Genomic DNA, 23062 nt, shown 5'->3' with positions numbered 1-23062 from the left:
GCTGATCTGATAGACGTTTTTTTGTTGGGAAATACTGAAAACCCTGCAAAAAAGGGATGAAGGATTTCTTGCAGTAGGTGATAGGGAGGCAGGTCTCTATTACTCCACTAATGATGCTTGTGGGGTACGATAAAAAAGATGCACTGGATACAACCGAGACTACCTTAATTTTTATCCTGGTTGCCGTAACTCGGCTGCTTAGAGCAACCAGATGGAAGGATGCAAAGCCCCCTTCCTATCAAGCTTGGTTAGGTTCCTATCAAGTTTGGTTGGGTATATATAACCAAGAAAGAGCTCTATATAACTGCAAGAGAAGGCGCTCCAAGCATAGGGGCCATAAGATCTGGTCCCCAATGACCAAGTTGACCACTAGGGATTAAAGGAACATTTGTTTGCCTCTGATTCCTGAGGGGGGGGAAAGGTTTGGGATTGTCTTCCCTTGTGGCTTTAATATCACACTTGTATGAGCTCTATAATATAAACAAATGTTTCCTTTTTAACTCATCCCATCGCTTTTAAGAGATTAGTATCATTAATTTTGTTTGTATAACCCATTTATATGTAATTTAATGAATTTGGTACAACCTATTTATGTGTAACTTAATGAATTTGGCATTTACTGCATATTGAATGGATGTATATTTGTCAGCTGTATTGCTGTTCTTTCTCTGGTTGATAAAAAATAAATATAAAAAAGGAACCAATACCATACAATATGTCAGGTAAAAACTTAAATACCTATGGTTAAATATAGCCATGGGTAGAATTTAAAGTACAGCGGCATACTTTCCATAATTTTGCATTACACTTGTTAGGCAAAATTTCCATAATCATACCATTAAGCCACATTGAATGATTATGCTGCCATTCACAGCAAAAGTATTACCAGGAGCATGAGAACAATACAAACAACCACAAGGCGAGTGGCTGATCTTCATAGCACCTGTGTTTTTCATGTTTATGCACGCACAAAATACATCCTTGCATGGGAGCTCATTTGACACTAAAGTGTATCACTAAGTGACAGATATGCATTTTCTGTAATAATATTTAAGTTATAATTTATGTGAAATTTCACAAAATTACATAAAACCTTATTCTCGAACTTCACACATTGTTGCCAACTCAAAATATTGGCAGTGATCTTTTAAGAAGCTGAAGAGCACGAGAAGAAAAACTTAGTATTGTTTGTTTTTAGTGTTATTTTTTTAACTTTATTTATGACGTTTTGCTTATAAACAGTCAGAGTACACAATACACAATTGCATGAAGTCAGAACAGCACATCGGGAAGTGATACACAACATGTCAATACCTACTAACGAAGTACACAGTGAAGTACATGTAGTTCTTACTCGCCCTCTCTTATCCCACAGTCCATATCCCAGGCCAGGGGCCCGCAGTCCAGGCCGCCGTCATGAGGCATACAACGACGTACAAAATCTCAGACAGTAATTGGATTCAGTAGAGAGGTTATATCCGGCTATCCCCATCCCCAGCATCTCTCATGTCGACCCACACAGAACACATTGAGCCACCTTAGCCCAGGAGAACCAAAGCCGCATCCCCTCTCCCATACCCAGAATATGGAGGAAAGTAATGGGTTCTGATGCTGGCACCTAGCCAATATCGTACCACGTGTAACAGTGCACTCTACGTGGAGGTCTCTGGGGTGGGTAGCAGGAGATATTGTTTGAGTGGTCCCCATATGTCCCTGGGCCTTGAGCTGCGAGGCAGCGTTTCTGCATAAATGGAGCTCTGATCCTGGCTTTATATCATATCTTCGAGCCATTCCTTAAATTTGGGGGCTCGACCCCTACCCCACCTGCATGCCACTCTCCGCTTCGCCAATAAGAGCGCAAATGTAACATAACGGCGAATCGCCTGCGGGAGCTGCGCAGTATATCCAAGCAGGGATACAAGTGGACTACACTCCACAACCGCGGATGTCATCTGTGTGAGTGCTTCCAAAACTTTCTGCCAATATTCCAAGACCTTGGGACAGTCCCACGCCAGATGCATAAACCCAGCCCCCGGGTACCACAACGCTCACAGCGGTCGTTGTCACGCAGTTTAAGTCGATATAATTTTACAGGTGTACAATAGATACGATGAATGTATTGAAAATTGATGATCCGCAATCGACAGCTGGCTGAAATGTGCGCAATCTGCCTGCAACAAAAGCCCCATTGCTCCGGAGACAGGTCAAATCCCAGATCAATGGACCACTGGCGCACTGCAGCGAGCTCAGGATCTGGCTGAAGAGTACGAACCATGTGATACAATATAGAGACCATGTGCCTCGGACTATCAGCGGATAACATGCGATGCAGCGGTACCAATGAGTCCGGTTCCTTGGGAAAATCCGGGAGAATATCCCGCAACCCTTGTTGGAGCCGCAAATATAAGAAGGTTTCTAACGGAGTGGGGTGTATCTGTCGGAAAAACTGTTCTCGCGCTCGAAATCTACCCTGTATAAAAAGATCCCCCCAAGTGCCAATCTGCAGACATGCGCACATCTGCCGAAATCCCCGCTCCTGCAACAAAGGCATACGTGGATGGTAGGAAAGTGGCATCAGCGAGGAATATATCATTGCAGCATTCAAACGCTTCCCAATGTTGAGCCAGGCAGTTATCGTGCCCGTGACAGTGGTAGGGGGCGTGCTTCTGGCCGGTGGAGGCGCTTGTACCGCCCCATCTAGTGGGATTGGATCCGCCAGCCATTCCTCCGCAGCCACCTGCGGCATAAAGCATGAGTGGCGCATCCAATAATAAGCATGTTGTGCCTGCGCGCATGCATAGTACAATTCAAAGTCTGGGAGATCAAACCCACCTTGCGCATATGGATGCGTGAGCACAGTCCACTTCAAACGGGGCTGTTTACCGCCCCAGAACAGCCTCAGCAATTCTGTTCTAAGTGAGGAGAAAAAATTACGGCCTGGGGGATAGGGAATGTTCAAGAAAAGGTACAAGAACTGCGGAAGCACCACCATTTTTATCAATGAGCCACGGCCGGCCATGGACAGAGGCAACGCTATCCATCTCGTAACATTGCAAGCCAGGCGTTCAATCGCTGTGGCATAGTTAAGACGCAGTATCTCATCATGGGTAGTCCCAATTTGAATCCCTAGATAGCGGAAATCTGAGTCGCACCAAACCAAGGGGAAATCAGGCGTAAATTTGGGCACCGCTGGCGTGAGAGGAAAAATCAGGGACTTCTCCCAATTAATATGAATGCCCGACAAACGACCGAACACTATAAATTCCCGTAGGACTGGATTCAAATTATTTTGTGGCTCCCTAATGTATAACGTCATGTCGTCAGCATATAGTGATATGAGAATATGCCTCAGGTTGCATCGCAGAGCACGCTCTCGATGCTGCTGCCGTAATTTACAGGCAATGGGCTCTACTGTAAGGGCAAAGAGCAGGGGAGACAGAGGGCACCCCTGTCTTGTGCCTCGGGATATGTGAATGTCAGAGGAGATCTGTCCATTTATGAGAACTCGGACGGTGGGGCCAGTGTATAGCAGGCGTATCCATGCGATGAAGGGTAATGGAAAGCCCATTCTGCCAAGTATTGCATTTAGATAATCCCATTCTACGGAATCAAATGCCTTCGTGGCATCAAGAAAGAGTGCAGCCATGGGCAGCTCTGGGGCAATGTTTTGAAGGGAGGAAAATAGCGTACGGAGGTTATGCGATGTGGCCCGTCCAGGCACAAAACCAGATTGGTCGGGCAGCACCAATTTATCTATTAGAAGCAGCAATCTATTGGCCAAAACCTTAGCCAGAATTTTAGTGTCACAATTCAATAACGATAAAGGCCTGTAGAAGTCACAGGAGGTAGGGTCTTTACCCGGTTTAAGCAGTGACGATATCAGTGCCACTCGCATAGATGGGGGGAGTTTACCACCCTCCATGGATTCCAGGTATACATCCTTCAATACTGGGGCCATAATATCAATGTAGGTCTTATAAAATTCGACCGGTAGCCCATCAAGCCCTGGGGCCTTACCAGATCGTTGCTGCATAATTGCCTCTCTAATTTCGTCAAGCTCGAAAGGGGCACTAAGGAAATCCCTATGATGGTCCTCGAGCCTCCCAAGCGCTACATCATCCAGGAAATTATCTAGTTCCATGTGGCCGCGTCGCTGCGAAGTGTATAGCGCAGAGTAGTGCGTTGTAAAACAGGCTAAAATTTCCATAGTGGCCTTGAATCTCCAGTACACTCTGCATGCCCCTCGGCCTCCTAATCATATCTGCTAACATTCTGCCAGGACGCTCCCCCTCACCATACCTCCTTGCCTTCCAGTATTTGCCCCTAAAATTGGCTTCACGATCCGCAGTGACAACATAATCAGCAAGCTTCTCTTTAAACTTCAACTGTATGTGCCTGTCATCACCCCCTGCCATCTGACGCTCCAACGTTTTAAGCTCAAGCTCCAACTTCTGCAGTGTGCCCCGCAGGTCCCTCAGGACCCCAAAACTCTTTGAGAGACAGAATCCCCGAATGGTGACCTTAAAGGCCTCCCATATTATTTCCATGGAGTCGACCGAGTGTCTATTTCTAGTAAAAAAATCACTTATCTCTTCTCCCAGTTCCCTATGAAAAATGGGGTCCAGAAGGGCCGTAGGTTGTAATCGCCAGTGGCTTCTGGGCGCATTGTAGCCGCATTGTAGCCGGGTACATGAACTTCCAACTTGACAGGGGAATGATCGGAGAATGTTTTAGCCAAATGCGTGATTGCATTTATGGAAGGTACTAGATCCCGTGAGAGTAAGAAATAATCTAATTGCGCCCAAGAGCCGGCGTGTGTGTTAGTATGTGTGCCCTCTTTAACCAGCATATGGCGAATGCGCCACGCATCTACCAGCCCACCTTCCAGTAGTATCTCCGACAGAACTGCTTGTGCCTTGGTATAATGATGCGGGGCTGGATTTGACCTGTCCAGGGTGGGTTGAAAGGCCACATTAAAATCTCCGCCCCATATCACCTGTGCGACTCCTAACTCCATGATCTTAACCCACAGTATTGAAAAAAATTCAGGAGCATCTACGTTAGGACCATAGCAGCAGACCAATATAACTGGTGCCAAACCCAGTTTGCCCCATGCCAACACATAGCGGCCCTGAGGGTCTGCGGTGAAGCCGAGCAGTGTGAAAGGTGTATGCTTTTTTATTAGAAGGGCAGTCCCCCTCGCATATGAGGAGAAAGAAGCAAAGATTCTGTGGGCAGCCCATCTACTGGCAAACCCAGGAGACTTCTGGGGGTCTATGTGGGTTTCTTGCAACATGGCCACTTGAATACTATGGCGATTAAGGTAGGAGAGAATTTGTCTACGTTTACGCGGGTCACCCAACCCCCGAACATTCCAGGAAATGAATCTTAGACAGGGATCAGGGGAACTTCCATGCCCTACCTGCGCATTATGCTGTGACATTTCATTTTCAGTAAAGAATCAATAAATGAGCTATGGCTGTGCACCACTAAAACAGCAACCTTTGTGAATGTATACATTACATAGAAACAAAACCAATCAACTTCCCCCCCTCCCCACTCCCACACTGACAACCCAATCATGCCAATGAATAGCCCCCTCCCCCCCCTGTCCCCTTATAACCAACCCGCACATAGTGTATGCTTCTGCCAGGGGTTCTCCTTGATGGGGGGCTTATCTAGGTGACACACCCTGCCCTCACCGACCTCGAGGCAGGAATTTGGGGGCACCCTCCTCCAACAAAGCCAGTGAGGTGTTCGGCCCTTAGGAACCTTTGAGCTAGTAACAACAAAGAACAGACCAAGAGTGCGTCGCTACGGACTTCTCACCGCGTAGTAAGCCTAGCTTCGCTTTCAGGGTACCCATTCCCTCCCATGCAGCACGTTGCACCAAAAACAGCAAGCATGGGGCACAGCCATCTGGCCTACAGCTAGTCTACTGCATCTAGGCTTTCAGAGCTCGTTGCCGCCTCCTTAGGCCTCCGAAGGCGCTTCAAAAAGTCTTCTACTTGCTGAGGCTTGGTAAAAAACTTCTGTTGACCCTGGTGGGTAACGCGCAACCTTGCAGGATACAGTAGCGCGTAGTCTATGTTGGCTTGCCAGAGTTTTTGCTTCACCGGAAGAAATCGCCTCCGCTCTTCTTTTACCATCGCAGTGAAGTCTGGGTAGATGGTAAATGGCGTGTCTTCAAAATGCAATGTTTTTTTCTCGCGGGCCACGCGAAGAACAGCGTCTCGATCTCGGTAATTCAGAATACGAGCTATAATAGGACGGGCAGTAGCTCCCGGGGGCGGACGAGGACCAAGCGCCCTGTGCGCGCGCTCCACAATAAAGTGCGGGGAAAGCACCTCAGACCCTATGGTGTCTAGCAATAACTTCTCAATGTAGGATTCCATCTTTCCTGTGTTGGCAGACTCCGGAATTCCAAGCACGCGTATGTTATTCCGACGACTTCTCGCTTCCAACTCTTCATTTTTCGCTGCTATGATTTTAAGCAATTTGTCCATTTGGGTAACACTGCTTTGAAGCTGAGTCATTACATCCTCGTTGTCGGAGATCCTGCGCTCTGTTTCCGTAATGCGCTCTCCATGTTGATCCATCTTGTGCACAATACTGTCTATACGGGACGTCATGGAATCCATTTTGTCTGCCAGCGAAGATAGCCCTTGGCGGACATCCAGCATAAGCACCTTCATTTCGCTGTTAGGGCCCGCGTCACCCCCCGAGGTCCCCATCTCTGCCCCCGTATCCGTCTCCGATGTCTGGGGCCGCATAGTTTTTTTGGATTCAAAGTTGATACGCGGTTGTCTCGCGTCCGGTTTCCCCATTATGAGCGTGCCCCAATGCCACAGCGGTAACCAAGGCGCAGGGTCCGGAGAAAGAGCGAGCCGGGAAGTTCACCGTAGCAGATCAGCTGCCGTGCTATTGTTTCAAATCTACGGGCCCCGCGTGCGTTATCCCACTCCTCCGCTGAGATCAGTGCCACAGCTTTCAGCAGTAGGGGGCCAATGTCCATGAACCACTCTCAAACATATGCGCCCTGCAGTAACGTCGTCACACAGAGAGACAGTTGTATAAAGGACCAAATCCTCCCAACAGGCAGCCAGAAAGTAGATATATCGCTAGGACGCGATCGTCAGACTCTAGGACGATCGCACCCCACTCGTCTTCCTTTTGGCAGATAAAACCAAGTGAAGGCTGTGAGGGCTGGGCAACACATAGGAGCAGTGCCGTTATTAGCGCAATCGATCTCAGCCCATAAGTCATCGGGCCAATAGAGGTAGAAATTCTTTTGGGGCTCACCAGAAGGATCAGATTCAATTTTTTTCACTTACCAGACATCTAGAAGGAAACAATCCAGACATAAGGGAGCAAAAATACACAAGTACCAAACCAATGTGAGAATTGACTTCTTCTTGATCTCTAGAGGTATTGAGTGCTCAGTCGTCTTCATAAAAGCCAGCAACATTTCCAGATCATAGCAGTGCAGATCTAATGATTAAAGGAGTTGAGCAGATTGCTAGAATCCTAATGCAGTCTTGAGGTGTAAGAGCAAAATGCTAGAGCAGGAGATCATGTAAGAATAACTTGTGGGAAAATCAGGGAATATTTTTAACTCCATCTTAATTGAGTACCCCTAAATATGGTATGGGGTGGTTTCAAAGCTGTTTTTCGAAGTTGATGTATTACATGGGAGATTAGTGACTAAAAGGAGCATCAAAGAACTATAGAGAAATTATCAGCTAAGATTAAAAGTGCAGACACCCTGGAGAAAGCTCAAGAGGCTTGGAGGTTGTTGAAAACACATTATTACAAACCTGAACAGGAACAATTACTCCATACCAATAATTATAGGCAAAGGATTTATGAAGAAGGAAGTAAAGTGGCTAAATAAATGGGTAAAGCGTGTAAAGCAAAACAAGAAATGCATGCAGGGAAGTGAAATATATAGAAGATGAGAGAAATCATAAGTTGGTTCAGTAACCACAAAAGATAGGTATCATTTTTCAAACATTCTATCAACTATATACTGAGAAATTAAATCCAGAAATGGCTGAAATCAATGATTATTTGAAGGAAATTCAAATAGCCACCATAACAGTTTAATCATCAACAATCTTACTTACCCTATCGAAAGACAAGATTGAGTCAGCTATTAAGACTTTCCCAGATGAATTAGGTGGTGTAATATATACATATACAAATTTTCTGAATTGATGGACTCTGATACAATTGGATTGCTAAGTCAGATTTGGAGGATGGGGGACCCTTGGAACTCCTTTAAAGAAAGTACTTTGTGTATTCTAGTAAATCTCATACCAACCTTTATCCCTTTTCAATTCCAATTATTATTACAATGTTAGCGAGAACATTATGAACATTCTTGCCAACAGCCTTTCTACACTGGTGGGCAATGTGCTGGGAAGATCAAATTGGTTTTCCATCACGACGTAAGCTAGACACTCAAACTCACTTTGTAACAGAAGCTATTGCTTTCCTACAGGGAAGTGAAAATACCCCGGGTATAATATCCATTTTAGATGCTGAAAAAGCTTTAATCCTGGTATACTGGACTTTTTTGTGGAGGTTGTAAAACAATCAATTTGCCTTTCCATTTTGTCAAGTCCATTGCAAGTGTATATGAGGGTTCTACTAGTTGTACAAAAGTATATGGGAAATTTAGGGAAATTATAGAGGTGGGACGGGGAACCCGGCATATCCCCCCTTCTTTTCTCTTGATACAGTAAACCTTTTGCTCTTAAGAGCCATATTTGGAGCTGTCTAATGCGTGGTGCAACTTCAAATTATATGCACATGACAATGGTCCTATATTTGGCGACAGATTGAACAAACTTTGAAAAAGCCTGAGATTCATTTTAAGATTTTTCCATGGTGTCCTACTATACCATCAATCACTTGCATACAGAGCTTCTAGAAACCCCTCACTTACCATCATCTAGCCTTTTTATTTTTTTATTTTAGAGCTATTATTTCTTACAATTCATACAATATACCCTTGTATGCACGAAGAGGCAGAACCTATTTAACACAAAAATGCAAGATCAATATTTCATCTGTTACAATAATCTTGTTGGTTGCCAAAATGTATTCCATATTTGCTGCAAGAACACATACAAAATAAATAGACAAATAATAGCTTGAATTTAGAATAGATAGCTCATACCAATACTACAACTACTCCTAGACCACTTAGCCAGGCAGAAAAGACAACACCACCAAATTATCCATATCCCCCTTGCTCCGCATCCATTCTGCCAATCTGGCCCACATTGCTTTCCGATCCTTACGTTCATCTACGTCTTTCTCCAAATTATGCATTGCCAGGACCTTTGCCCTCTATTCATGAAAGGTTGGGGGTTCAATAGTTAGCCATGCTGTCGCTATGCTCATATAAGCCACCACCATGGCTAAAAAGATTAAATGTATTTGCCGTTTTGTGCACCTAACACTGTCTCAAACAGCATCAGCTGGGGTGAAATATCCACCTGCACCCTCAAAACCATACTAATGAAAGCCCCAACTCCTTCAATAAGTGTTTTTAATCTCAGACACATACAGAGCATGTGCACTATATCTGCATAGGCCCCTGCACATCGATGGCAACTAGCATCAGGTTTTCTACCCCATCTGAATAGTTTGGTGGGGGTATAATAAAGATTAAATAAGGACTCTCTCCCTATCTCTAATGACTTCTGGAGGCTCAGCCCCTCAACCCTCAGTCTTGCCTCCCACTTAGTTACTAAAACCTCCAAGTCATATGACATGGCATTCACTAGTCGCTTATAGATTTGCCCAATTCTGGCTCCCTTTTAAATGTCATTGATAATTGCAATTATTTTATAGTCGGAGAGTTGATTTGTGCCTAGCTTTCCTATAAACTCCCTTATCTACAGATGGTTGAAAAAGTTGTCCTCAGTAAGGCCATATTTTTCTTGTAGTTTGCTAAAAGAGTACAACAGCCTGTGATCTCGTAGATCTTCCCATACAACAATTCGCCTCTGTTCCCACCTTTTACAAACATTGTCATGAAATATGGGGGAAAAAACATATAGGTGACCTCCATAATGACGTATAATCAGATTCTTGCCTTCACCTTCCTCCATATCTTGCATGCCTATTTCACAGTCCTAAATCTAACCATTTTGTTTGTTTGTTGCTGCACCTTGTCCCTGAACTCAATATAAAAATTTTAATCGCCATATATTACAAGGGGCGTTGGCCATTATGATAACTGGAGATTTAAAAAACTCCATATCAGGCACCTTGTCTAAATGAGATCAGAATAGGATAATCCCCCTCCCCCAGCTGACATGCAATGTGTGTTTCTTGGATGCATATAACAACTGGCCTTATTGCTCTGAGGCCTAACGCTCTCCTTTCCTTTTGGCTTTGCCATTTAATCCACAAACAATAATTGAGCAAACCCAAAGCCTATTATTTTGCACCCTGATATCCAGTTATCCTCCTGCAAAAATATTTCTCATTGTTTCCTTGCTAGTTTTAGCTCTGATATTTCTCAGATGATTCTCTGTTTCTACACCGCCCCAAGAATTCCTCCTTGGCCATGAAGAGTCTTTAACTGTGATTTTAACCATCCGCATGCTGTGTCTGACTTTTAAGCTTCATTTTCTTCCCTTATCTCCCTTCCCTCCTCCTTGCTCCCATGGGTCCTTCTCCTCCAGTCCCACTGAAACCCTCCCCTTCCCAGCCTACACCCAGGTGAGCAGTTAGACCTAAAATAGGTCTGTTGATGGTCGTGTGCCCTCCACCCACATCTAGAACCTAGAGTTAATTGTTTGATACTCATTTTTTACATGCTTGCCTCCCTAATTCAAACTCCTGTTTTATATAACTCTTATGGCCTCAAAACAACAAATGAGCGTTGGAGGGAGAGAACATTTACATCACACAATGCACTTCATAGTACACTGCCATAATGTAATACATTTCATAGTACACTCCCATTGTTTGCCCTGGTTAGTGCTGCTGAGTCACAGCCTTAACCCTGCTTAAATCTTATATATATACCACAATTACAATTTCAACTTATGTTTTCCAAAACTCCTTGGTCTTAATCTCCACGGTGAAGACATCGGTATTGTCTTGTCTAATTATTTAGAGTCTGGCTGGGTTGATTTCGAAATCTATGGGCTCTCTGTATCTGCTGCTCCCAGTTTCAGTCTTCCAGACCAGGAAAGCCATTCTTAAACAACTGAACTATATACTTCTTTGTGTTGTTTCCTTACACACCTTGCGCACACCCAGAACTCTGGTGGATATTACAACACAGCCTGTTATCAACTCAATCCAATTTCCATTGAGCATCAACTAATTGTGATTCATGTGCTGCAACAGAGTTCTTGTTAGTCACCCCATCAGCCTCCAGAGTTGCCACCCTTTTTTCTAACACTGCCATTCTGTCAGAAAGTTTTGAGCACATCTTTGCCAACTTCTGGATAGCCCCTTGGAGTTTTCTCATGGCCATCTGGACTCTGTGGCTATCCATCCGAGTCTCTTCTCTCTGGGATATAATAACCTGGTAAATGGCATTGAGTGTGACAGAGTCAGTTGTCCCACCCTGATTTGATATCTCCTCAACTTCCATTGGACATTCCCCCTGCCTGGGCATGGCAAAATAGTCCCAGTCTAGGCCATCCTCACCCCTGGCTATGCTACATGTCTAGCAAACACAAAAAGATGATGGATGGAGTACTGAAACTTTTCAACCACTCGCCTGCAGTGACGAGATCTGGGTTGAATCCATTGTTCTTTTCCTCACTATACCACCCCAGTTCATAGTGAGCAAATGAACGATGAATTAAAGCCAGATCTGTGACTGGGGGTGAGTGGTTGAAAGGTTTCAGCACTCCATCCATTATCTAGTTGTGTTTGCTATGTTCGCCTTAAGTGACCATGGGTATGTCCAGACGTGGGTCCCTTGCTCGCTGTGCAACTGTATTCAAGCTAGACTGGCTGAGGAGGGCTGAAACCCTGAAACCAGTCTCATGATTCTTGTTTCCGGTCCAGGGTGGACCTGGCAGTTTGGGCTGGACTGTTCCCATGAGGAGCTTGGTCAAGGCTGATTTACAAATGGCCGGGTCCAAACTGGGGTGGCATAGTGAGAAAAAGAACGATCGATTATACCCAGATCTGTGACTAGTGGTGAGTGGTTGAAAAGTTTAGCACTCCATCCATTATCTTGTTGTGTTTGCTATGTTCGCCTAAGGGGCCAAGGGTATGTCCAGACGTGGGTCCCTTGCTCGCTGTGCCACTGGATGCAAGCTAGCGTGGATGAGTAGGGGTGATGCCCTAAAACTGTCACAGGATGCTTGTTTCCTGTCCAGGGAGAACGTGGCCTGGCAGTTTCGGCTGGACTGTTCCCATGAGGAGCAGGTTCTAGACTAATACAAACTGGGGTGGCATAGAGAGCAAAAGAACAATGGATTATACACAGATCTGTGACTGGGGGTGAGTGGTTGAAAAGTTTCAGCATTCCCTCCAGTCACCCTCTAGCGATTCCGAAACCTCCTCTAACCAGTCTGATTGATCTGACAGAAAGAAAAAATGTTCCACCTCTTCAGTTTCTGCACCTATATTTGGTAAAGAGATGTCCCTCCTTTTTAGTTGTCTTTCTTTATGACCTTTTGCTCTATAAGGTCATCCACATTCAGATCGTACAGGGACTCTCTCCCGGAAGGTTCACCCACCCCCCTTTTCTCCTGTCTGATATCAAAATGAATGCCAGGGTCAATGCCTATACAGCTTTAGAGCCTTCTCCCTTTCGTTGCTTACCTGTGGGCCCCCTCTGCACCATTTCACTAACCTTTATATTGCTTTGGGTGGCTGCCGATACTCCAGAAAGTGGGAGGGTGACGGGGGTTATTCTGGTGTTCGCTGAGAGATAGCCAGCATTATCCAAAGGACCTGCAATCATAGCAGCATCTGTTGCCACCCCCCTCCACAAGCTCAATGCAGGGGATTTTCAAGGATAATACCATTGCGACAAATAATGTTTTTCCTATCTCAAGAATGATTGAGTTTGTTAAATTTTATGGTTTTCAGGTGGGAAAAACCTGATATCTTTTTGAGTTCAGTCACCCTAAGCATTTTAAAAAGGTATGGTACAGAACATTAAAATATTGCATTCACATTTTAGCGAGCCTGTGCCCAAGGTATTGAAGATTCCTAAACCATATGAATTAGACCCTACTTAGGACCACCAAGGTATCAGCCGTGAGAAACAATTAGGGGGATGGATATGGACCAATTTTGAGATTACGGTTTGGTGCGATTTATTACATGATATGGAATTTAAACCATATTTGAGATTTCTGGAGTTATTTATCCTCCCGCCAGCGGGGAATTGATTTTCAGTATTTAAAAATAAGAGATGGGTGGGATGAAAACAAACTTTCCTTAATGTATTGGACGAGGTACACTGGAACATATCTTTATTAAATGCGATTAGCTACAGCAATTTTGGCTGGACATCCAAAAATCTATATAGTTATTTGGTAATACCCATCTGGCTCTTCACAAATAAACTGTCCTGATAGGTCTACTAGAGTTTTACACTGAGGTGGTATCAGATCAATTATAGAAAATATCCTGCTTGCCTGGTGGTTAGGTAGTTAATTGTTATGAAATGGAAATCCCTTAATACTCCTGTTTTGAAAGAATGGAAAAAACTATCAAGGCTCTTGTGGCATGGGTGTAGACATACCATAAATTAGTCAGAATACTGTTGTACAGGGAAGGGGTGAGGAGCTCTTACTTTCAGCTTTTTCACAATTATTGAAGATTATTTTTGACTGATTACGGGAGACAGGTTTTGATTTAGTTTATTGTTTTGCTATTTAAAATGTTGTGCACATAATATATTGGTTTGAAATATGCTTGCAGTGAATCATGCTTATGTTAAAACCAAAAGTGAGCTCTGCCGGTTAGTTATTATAAGTAGCTTGTCCTCTGTAGTCGCAGTGGCATTGGTGTTGGGTATGGAGAAAAGGAAATGGTTACTCGAGCTCAACAACTTCGGTCGAGGGGAACTAGGGCCCTCGTCATCAGTTACTGTGAAATAAGAAATGGCTAATTAAAATTAGATAGCTAACCCAAAAAAGAAATAAATATAGCTTAACCACATTAAAACAATAAACTGAAATATTAAGCCTGGCAGATGGCTAGGTCCCGTAAAGTACAAGGAAACCAATGAGGGTAGAAAAAGAAAGTAAATAGTGGCTCAGAACTCAAGAGAGAAATGAGAGGCAAGCAGGCTTTCCAGCTCATTCTATGTTCAGCTCTTGATAATACAATCTCTCTCTGATCACTCTATGTAATGATAGTAGGAGTCCTTATGAAATGGGGTTACTGGTTGAGGGATGTAAAACCCTACTCAAGCAGGAACAACAATCCTTGTAAGGGTGAAGCTGGGAGCAGCCTTGTGTTCTATTTTCCTGCCCGCACTGATGTGGGCAGGGAAACAGAACAACAGATTGCTTTCGCCTGCATGGAGCAGCATAAATAGCAGCTCCCTCAGGGGAGGGGCAATGCTGGCTCCTGCACCACAGGGGGAACTGGCCCTGGGGGTGCCCCGTGTCCCTCAATGTTGTGCTTGGTAGGGACCCCATGTGGACACTGAGACACCCACCTGTAACTGATGCGGGCCCCGGGATGGGGTCCCTGGGGCCAAAATAGGCTTGAGGAGGGGTACCGCGTCCCCCCTACCCATTGTAAAAAAGGCCAGCAAGTGTGTTTTCTCCATAATTTCTTGTTAAAAAACAATCTAAAATCCTTGATGGAGGTGAATGCATCGTTGATTTATTGAAGTGCAATCTCTTCCGTAGTAACTGTACGAGACGAGTGGGTTCTTTCTTGTCGTATACAAGCTCCACGTGTTTGGCCCTGCCCCCTTCCCTCCAAGTGCGTTTTCTGCCAATTTGGATGGCGCGTTCGATCCTTTTGCCCCCGGCCCTCCCACTTTCATAGTATGCAGCTGTGTTCCCACCATTTTCCAGGCTATAGACAGATCAACTTATCAAAGTGACCTGAGTCCGTTTCCTGATGATGTTGATGGCATATTCTTGATGCAGAGGAATATGAGGATATCAATCACCAACCTATACATGATGATGTCATCAGTGATTTCATTTGAGATGTCGTCAGTGATGTGATCAGTGATGTCACTGACCAAGGCATGAGTAATGTAATATGTGAGGTCATAAGCAATGAATTGTGGGGGCGTGAGTTATAGTTAGCTCAGGTAAATATAACTGCTGAATTTCGTTGGTTTGCGCGTGTAAAATCTGAGCCTAACCATAACGTTCATGTAACCTTTGGTTTTTTAATGAATTTCTAAGGTTTTTTCAATTCTATTCCCTAAATATAATGTCCCTGTAACCGTTGGCTTTTCTGTGAATTACTATGTTTTTTAATGTTATTTCCTAACTATAATGTCCCTGTAACCTTTGTTTGTTTTGTGAATTTCTAAGGTTTTTACATTTTTATTTCTTAACTGTAACCTGTAACCTTTGAGTGTGGGTGTGTGAGTGGCTGTATGGGTGTGTGAGCGGCTGTTTGGGTCTATGAGTTGGTTTGTGAGTGGCTGTATGGGTCTGTGAATGGGTGGGTGAGTGGTTGTATGAGTCTGTGAGTGGGTGAGGGAGTGATTTTGTGGGTGTGACTAGGTGTGTGTTGTGCATAAGTCAGTGAGTGGGTGTATGAGTGGTTGTATGGGACTGTTATTGAGTGTGTGAATGATCGTGTGGGGTTGTGAGTGAGAGCGTGAGTGGCTGTATGGGTCAGTGACTGGATATGTGAGTGGCTGTATAGATCTGTGAGTGGGTGTGTGTGTGTCTGTGTGGGTGTATGAGTGGGTTGGTTAGTAGTTTTGATGGTGTGTGAGTGGGTCGGTACATGGATTTGTGAGTCAGTGAGTGGGTGTGTGAGTGGCTGTATGGGTCTGTGAGTGGGTGGGTGAGTGCTTATGCGGGTGTGTGAGTGGCTGTATGGGTCTGTGAGTGGGTGTGTGAGTGGTTTTGTGGATGTGTGAGTGGGTGTGTGAGTGATTATATAGGTGTGGAGTACAAAAAGAATGCTATTTAAAGTCTTGTTAATCACTTTTAGAGCTATTAGAGACTCTGGGCCCAAATATCGAATGGCTAGATTCACTCCATACACCACTAGTAGGACACTTAGATCCTCCTCAGCAAACCTCCTTAAACCTCCTGCCTTTAGGTTCAAAACCAAAGGAGGAAAATCCTTGGCAGTTCTAGAAACCAGAGCATTGGACCTCATGCCTACACAACTAAGGCTGATGCAATCAGAATCCCAATTCAGGGAGGCCTTGACGACTTGGATCTTTGGGTCCAATGATGCATTCAGTTATTCACTTTTATAAATTGAGACACAGTACATGTCTACCTGACTCTCACTGCTCCCGTCGGCATAGCGCCAAGATGCTCCTTTTGGAGTGATAGGTGTGCTCTACAAATATTTAAATCAAATCAAGACTGAGGAGGTTAGCGCATTAACCTGATCTCCAAATGACAATTTGTTGTGAAATAAAACCCCAAGATTCCTAGACTTAATCACTGGTTTGGGGAGCGAGCCTAGCTCATGTGGCCACCAACTAGGTGTCCAGAAAGTAACATCGTTGCCCAGGAGAAGAACCTCTGTTTTCACTGAGTTTAACTTATGGCAGTTGGTTTTTATCCAATAATCAATTTGCCTCATGCATTTGTTAAATCTGGTGGCAGTATCTTCCAGATTACTGGATACTGAGACCGCAATTTGTGTATCGTCAGCATAGGAAATTACTGAGAATCAGGAAGATTTGATGAGTCTGGCCAGTGGGGTGAAATATAGATTAGAAAGAGTAGGGCTCAGGGAGGAGTCCTGAGGCACCCCTCAAGGCAGATGGAAAGGATCGGAGACAAATTCACCCATAATTACAAATTGTTCCCTGCCCGACAAAAATTATTTCAAGAGGGAGAGGGCAAATCCTCTAATGCCTAAGTTAAAAAGACAGTCAATCAATAGGTCATGATTGATTGTGTCAAATGCCTCTGAGAGATCCAATATTGTAAGAGCAGCCTTGCCACCCTTATCTAGAGTAACACTTAGGTCTTCTGGGGCGGCAATCAATGCTGATCAGTTCTGTGTCCAACTCTGAATCTGTATTGTGTGGAGTCTAGTAACGCATTGGTTTCAGTAAAGGAGGCCAATTCAAAATGAATAGCCTTTTCCAACACTTTGGCCAGAAAAGAGAGACAAGGTATAGATAGGTCTATTATTACTTTGATCTTGAGGATCCAGACTTGATTTCTTCAGAAGTGGGAGAATAGAAGCTCTTTTCCAGTCTTTGGGAAAGAAGCTATAATCAATTATCTCATAATCGGGCTAAATAGCTGCTCGATGCTTAGCGGGTAAAAGGAGTTTAGGGTTTCCATGGCAGAAATACCTATACATACTACTATGCTGGACGAGGCAGGCCAAATGAATGAAGCTTCCAGGTGATTTTGTACTTTTGCATACTCATTGTAATTTAAAGGGAAAACAATGGACTCTGCTCTTACAGAGGCCAAGAAAGAACCCATTGTCACAGTCACTACAGATTGCACTCCGATAGATCAATGATGCATTGACCTCCACCAAGCAGGTCCTTTGAAGAAGGGGAGGGGGGCTGTATTGCCCCCCTTCCCGGGCCGATTTTGGACCCAGGGACCCCATGCCCTGGGGCCTGGCCATTTGAGGCTGGGTGCCCTGGACCCCACCCATGACACCCAGTGTGCAGTGTTGGGGATCGCGGGGGCCTTCATGCCCCTGCAGTCCTTGCCAGCTCCCCACCTCAAGTGGGAGCTGGCATTGCTCCCACACTTAGGGAGCAGCAAAAAATGCTGCTCCCTGAGTGTGGGAGCAAGTTTTTCATCTGTTTGTCAAGTAGAGTCAAAAGTCCACTTCCAGACAGTGAGAGTGGTTTTCTTGCCCGCTGGGAGTGGACTTACTCTTTGCTCTCGCTTGGTGGGAGCTGTCAAAGCTCCTGCCAAGCAAAAGCTGAGAGTTATGTCCCGGGGTGGACACCCTGGGACATAGAGAGCCTGCCCTGGGGGGATGCCGTTACGAGGACCATTAATGGCTTCAAGAGGGGGGTCATGCAGCACCCCTCCTTTTCTATTGCAGGGCCAGCCCTTGGGTGGTGGTTGTCCCTGGGGCTAAAAATAGCCCGGGAGTGAAACTGTGCGGATTCCCCTCCCTTCAAAATTGTAGCAAAGCCACCTAGAGGTGGTGGTCTCCGGGGCTGCATAGGGCCCTGGAGGGGTCCAAGCAACCCCCCTCCATTGAATTTAATACTATTGGCCTTGCCCTGAGGAGGTGGAGGTCCCGGGATCGGTAAACAGCCTGGGGAGGGGGGCCGTGTGCGCCCCCCTTTTCAAAATTGATATTAAAATATGCCCCCAGGACCTAGTCCCTGCGCTTGTTTTTTTTAAAACAAATTCATGTGAATTTACTGTGATTTTCCCCGTGAACATTAAAAAAAAGAATGCTTTTTGGCCCAGCCTGGGTCCCTCATAGAGGACCACAGCATTAGGCCTAGGGAGTCAGGGTATCCCTACCTTGCCCTCTTCTCTTTCATTTTACCTTTTTCTTTGAAACTCGACTGAGTCTAAGTCCCAAAATGGCTGCCAAGTGTGGGAAGCCAATCAGACCTCAGCATGAGATCGGTTGCATTTCTGGAGGATCCACGTGTCTAGATATACGAATTTGTTTTTCCTTTAATATTTCACAAAACTACTGAACGGATTCAAATCAAATCACAAAAAGGGCTCTATCTGGGCCAAGAGCTAGCTTTCTGCAAAATTTTGTGTAATTCCATCCAGCACTTTGGGCTGTAGTTGTGTCTAAAATCTCTATGGGAATTAACATGGGAAACTCACTTTTTGTTTTACCCCTCCTCTTTCAAAACCCACGCTTGACGGATTACCACGAAACTTTGCATGCACAACTGTACCAAGGACACTTCTTTGTGAAACTTTTGTGAAGATTTGTCAAACGATTCCAAAGTTATAAACAAGTCAAGAAACTCTTTTCCTATGGAATATATATATATATATATATATATTACCTACTGGCGGTCGCCAGTAGGTAGTTATAGACAGGACCCTGTTTCCATAGGAAAACCGCAACATTCTATTTGGAATAACTTTGGCGCCGGTCGACGAATCCTCGTGAAATTTTCAAAATAGGTGGGGCGCTACGCTCCGCTCCTACCCTGAAAGTCTCGGGGGGATTCGTCAAGCGGGGGCTGAGAAAAAAGGGGGGGTCCCAAAACGCGTTTTTCCCATGCATTTTTCCATAGGACCTTTAGACACAGCTACAGCCCGAACGGCTGAACAGAGTTACTTGAAATTTGGCAGAGAGGTAGTCCTCAGGTCAAGGAAGTGCCTTTTGTAGGTCTGGTGTAAATCTGTTCAGTAGTTCCTGAGAAAATAGCATTTAAATCAATATATATATCTGTGGCAGCTTACGGTGCGCTTACGGTGCGCTTACGGTAAGCTTACCGTACGCGTACGGTGCCGTGCGCGAGCGCGAATCTGATTGGCTGTTAGATCTTAGTAAACATTCAAATCGGTCGAAACCAGGAAGTGGCGGCCGCCATTTTCTCTCTCGCACTCTGAGAGGGGGTTGAAAAACAAAGGGCAAAAACATGTAAAGGTGCTGTTTAGACAGCTCCTAAGCACCTAGCCATGTTGAGGGAGTCCCCAAAGATCCCCCAAGGCCAAAAAGGGAATTTTAATTTTTTCAAAAATCTCGCCGATTACGCTTACCGTACGCGTACGGTAAAAATTATTTTAAAAAAACAAAATTATCCATACTCTCCCCACCCCATGTGTAAATGGTGCCCGAAGGGCACCATTTGAGCATGGCATATAACATATCTGAAAGACTAAAATATTACCTTTCACAACGAAGCGCATCATATGTCCTCCATGTGCGCACGGTGCGCGAAGCGCATCGTGCGTACATGGCCCATCTAGCGTAACGTGGGCACGCGGTGCGCTTCGCGCACCGCGTGCCCACCGTGCGTGCACGGCACTAACTGTGTAAAGGGGGCGCGCGGTGCGCGAAGCGCACCGCGTGCTCACTGTGCGCGCACGGTGCGCGAAGCGCACAGTGCGCGCACGGAACGAACTGCGTTAAGTGGGCGCGCACGCCACGAATGGCGTAAAGTAACTTAGCATTTAAAAAAACGTACAAATTCACTGAAAAAACCATAGGTTTCACACACGTTATAGTTAGGAATTAGCATTTAAAAAACCTTGCAAATTCAGTGAAAAAACCATAGGTTTCACACATGTTATAGTTAGCTGGACATTTTACTGATAAAAAACCATTGAAATTCCCCCGTTATAGTTAGTGCAGGCAACTATAACTCACGCGACCGCAATCCTCTGCTGATGACATATGTGTCTTTATGAAAAAAAAATATTTGTAATATATGTATAGCTAAAATTTAATGGAAGAAGACATGGGCAAATAAGTGTCTAAATACAGTATTAGCATCAGCAGAGGATTGCGGTCGCGTGAGTTATAGTTGCCTGCACTAACTATAACGGGGGAATTTCAATGGTTTTTTATCAGTAAAATGTCCAGCTAACTATAACATGTGTGAAACCTGTGGTTTTTTCACTGAATATATATATATATATATATATATATATATATATATATATATATATATATATATATATATACACACTCAAAACAGATAGAACTCAATCAGATAGATTCACCAAAGAACAAAAATATATTTCCACTACAACGTTTCAGCTTCCGCCTTCCTCAGGTAGTACAAGATGGTTTGCTCTGTGGCTGCACAGATGACACAGCTGAATTTTCAAAAAGCATCATGAGTGAAGATTCCATTTGGAATGTGGAATCAATGCAGTCCTGAGAGCTCTTGAGATATGCAGTAATCAGGTTGTGTTGTCAGTAATGTTCAGTCCATCTGGATGCAGTGATTTTAAACGGTACATCCAGAAGTTTTCCCTTGAGTCCAGTAGTTCTTCCTTTGAAACATGTTCCACGGGGAAAATCTTCAAATCTGATAGTGAATGATCCACAAGGTTGAAATGATTGGCAACAGGCTGGTCAATTTTCTTATTAATTATTGCAGATTTGTGGTTCCTGAATCGTGTACGGAGGTCATTCACTGTTTGGCCTACATATTGTTTTTTACAGCTTTGCCGTTGGCACTGAATCACATAAATAATGCATGTTGAGCGACATGTAAGATGCTGCCTTATTGCATAGGTCCTTCTCGTAACAGAACTAGTTACAGATGATGTTTGTAAAAGATATTCACACATGATGCACCTTTTAGAGTCACGGCAATAAACCCCTGCATTTGTTACAGCTTGCTTGAGTTCAGCTCTCACAATAAGAGATCGTAAATTTGGAGCTCTGCGGTAAGCAATGACTGGTGGTTTTGGAAAAACCTTTTGCAATTTTTCACAAGTGGACAGTAAGGGAAATGTTTTTTGCATTATATTTCTGTAGTTAGGAGCTGATGGATGAAAGTCAACTACAAATGGAGTTCTGTCACTTTTGTTTCTGCCGTTGGTATTCCAAATAAGTGCTTCTCTGGGTAACTGCAAAGACTTGTCAATTTGTTGCTGTATGACATGCAGAGGATAGCCTCGCCTTTTAAATAATGTAGCAAGCTCCTGTAGATGGTATTAACAGGTTTCCTCATTGCTGCAGATGCATCTTATTCTGAGTGCTTGGCTGTAGATGATGCTCAGTTTAGTGTGGTGTGGGTGACATGAAGTCCAGTTTAGATACAAATGAGCATCTGTAGGCTTGTGGTACAGATCAGTTGTAATTTTGGGTTCATGAATGGTGAGTAGCTCATCCAGAAAAGGGAGATGAGGCTTCTGTTTAGTATTGCTGCTGGTACATTTGATGGTAGGATGGATATTGTTGATATAAGCTGTAAATTGTTCCAATGTTCTACTTCCTGCATTCCATATTATAAATATGTCATCAATGTATCGTAGCCATACCAGTGGTTTGATGCTAGAAGTAGCAAGTATACAGTTCTCTAGTTTGCCCATGAAGATATTTGCATAGGATGGAGCCATCCGAGTGCCCATGGAAGTCCCTTGTATCTGCAGATAGTGTTTACCATTGAATGTAAAATTGTTGGATTTAAGGATAACTCTTGCAAAGTTGGTAAGCACATTTGTTGATGGCTTTTTCACTGTTCTTTTATCAAGAGCTTCAGATAATGCCATTAGCCCATCCTCATGTGGTATATTGGTGTATAATGATGTAACATCAAATGTAGCCAGAAGAGTATCATCATCAAATTTGTAGGTTTGGTTTAATTTTTCAATAATCTGAAGGAAGTGACTGGTATCTTTAACAAATGATGGAAGTTCCTGTACAATGGGCTGGAGGTGCAGGTCGACAAATAAAGATAGTCTCTCAGTGGCTGTGTCATTGCCAGAGATGATGGGACGGCCAGGATTGTTCATTTTGTGAATTTTGGGAAGCATATAAAATCTCCCAGGTCTTGGTTTGGGATGAACAAGTATATCTGCTGTTGTTTCCTCAATAAGGTTTAAGCTCCTGTATCTTACAACCATGTTCTTAATTTCTTTGTTCAAGTCTTCTGTGGGATCAGTTTCTAAAGGTTTGTAAGTGTTGATATCCATTAGTTGTCTCATTCCTTCCTCAATATAATCACTTACTTTCATGGCAACCACTGCACCACCTTTGTCTGCCGGTTTTATAATAACATCCATTCTCTGTTGAAGGAGGTGGAGAGCTTTTCTTTCTTCTCGGGTGATGTTATCAAAAATCCTTTTAGGTGTTGATTCCTTGATGAGTCTCTTGATGGATAAAATGTTTGTATCAAGGACAGGATTTCTACCACATTGTGGAGTCCATGATTTGGAATGGCGGAACTTCTTAAATGGATCTGGAAGGTAGCTTGGCAGATCAACATTAGAATTATTGTAAAAGTATTCTGCAAGTCCGC

This window comes from Triturus cristatus, chromosome 5_1 (assembly GCF_964204655.1).
Source record: "Triturus cristatus chromosome 5_1, aTriCri1.1, whole genome shotgun sequence".
NCBI classification, from domain to species: domain Eukaryota; kingdom Metazoa; phylum Chordata; class Amphibia; order Caudata; family Salamandridae; genus Triturus; species Triturus cristatus.
This window is presented reverse-complemented; position numbering follows the sequence as displayed.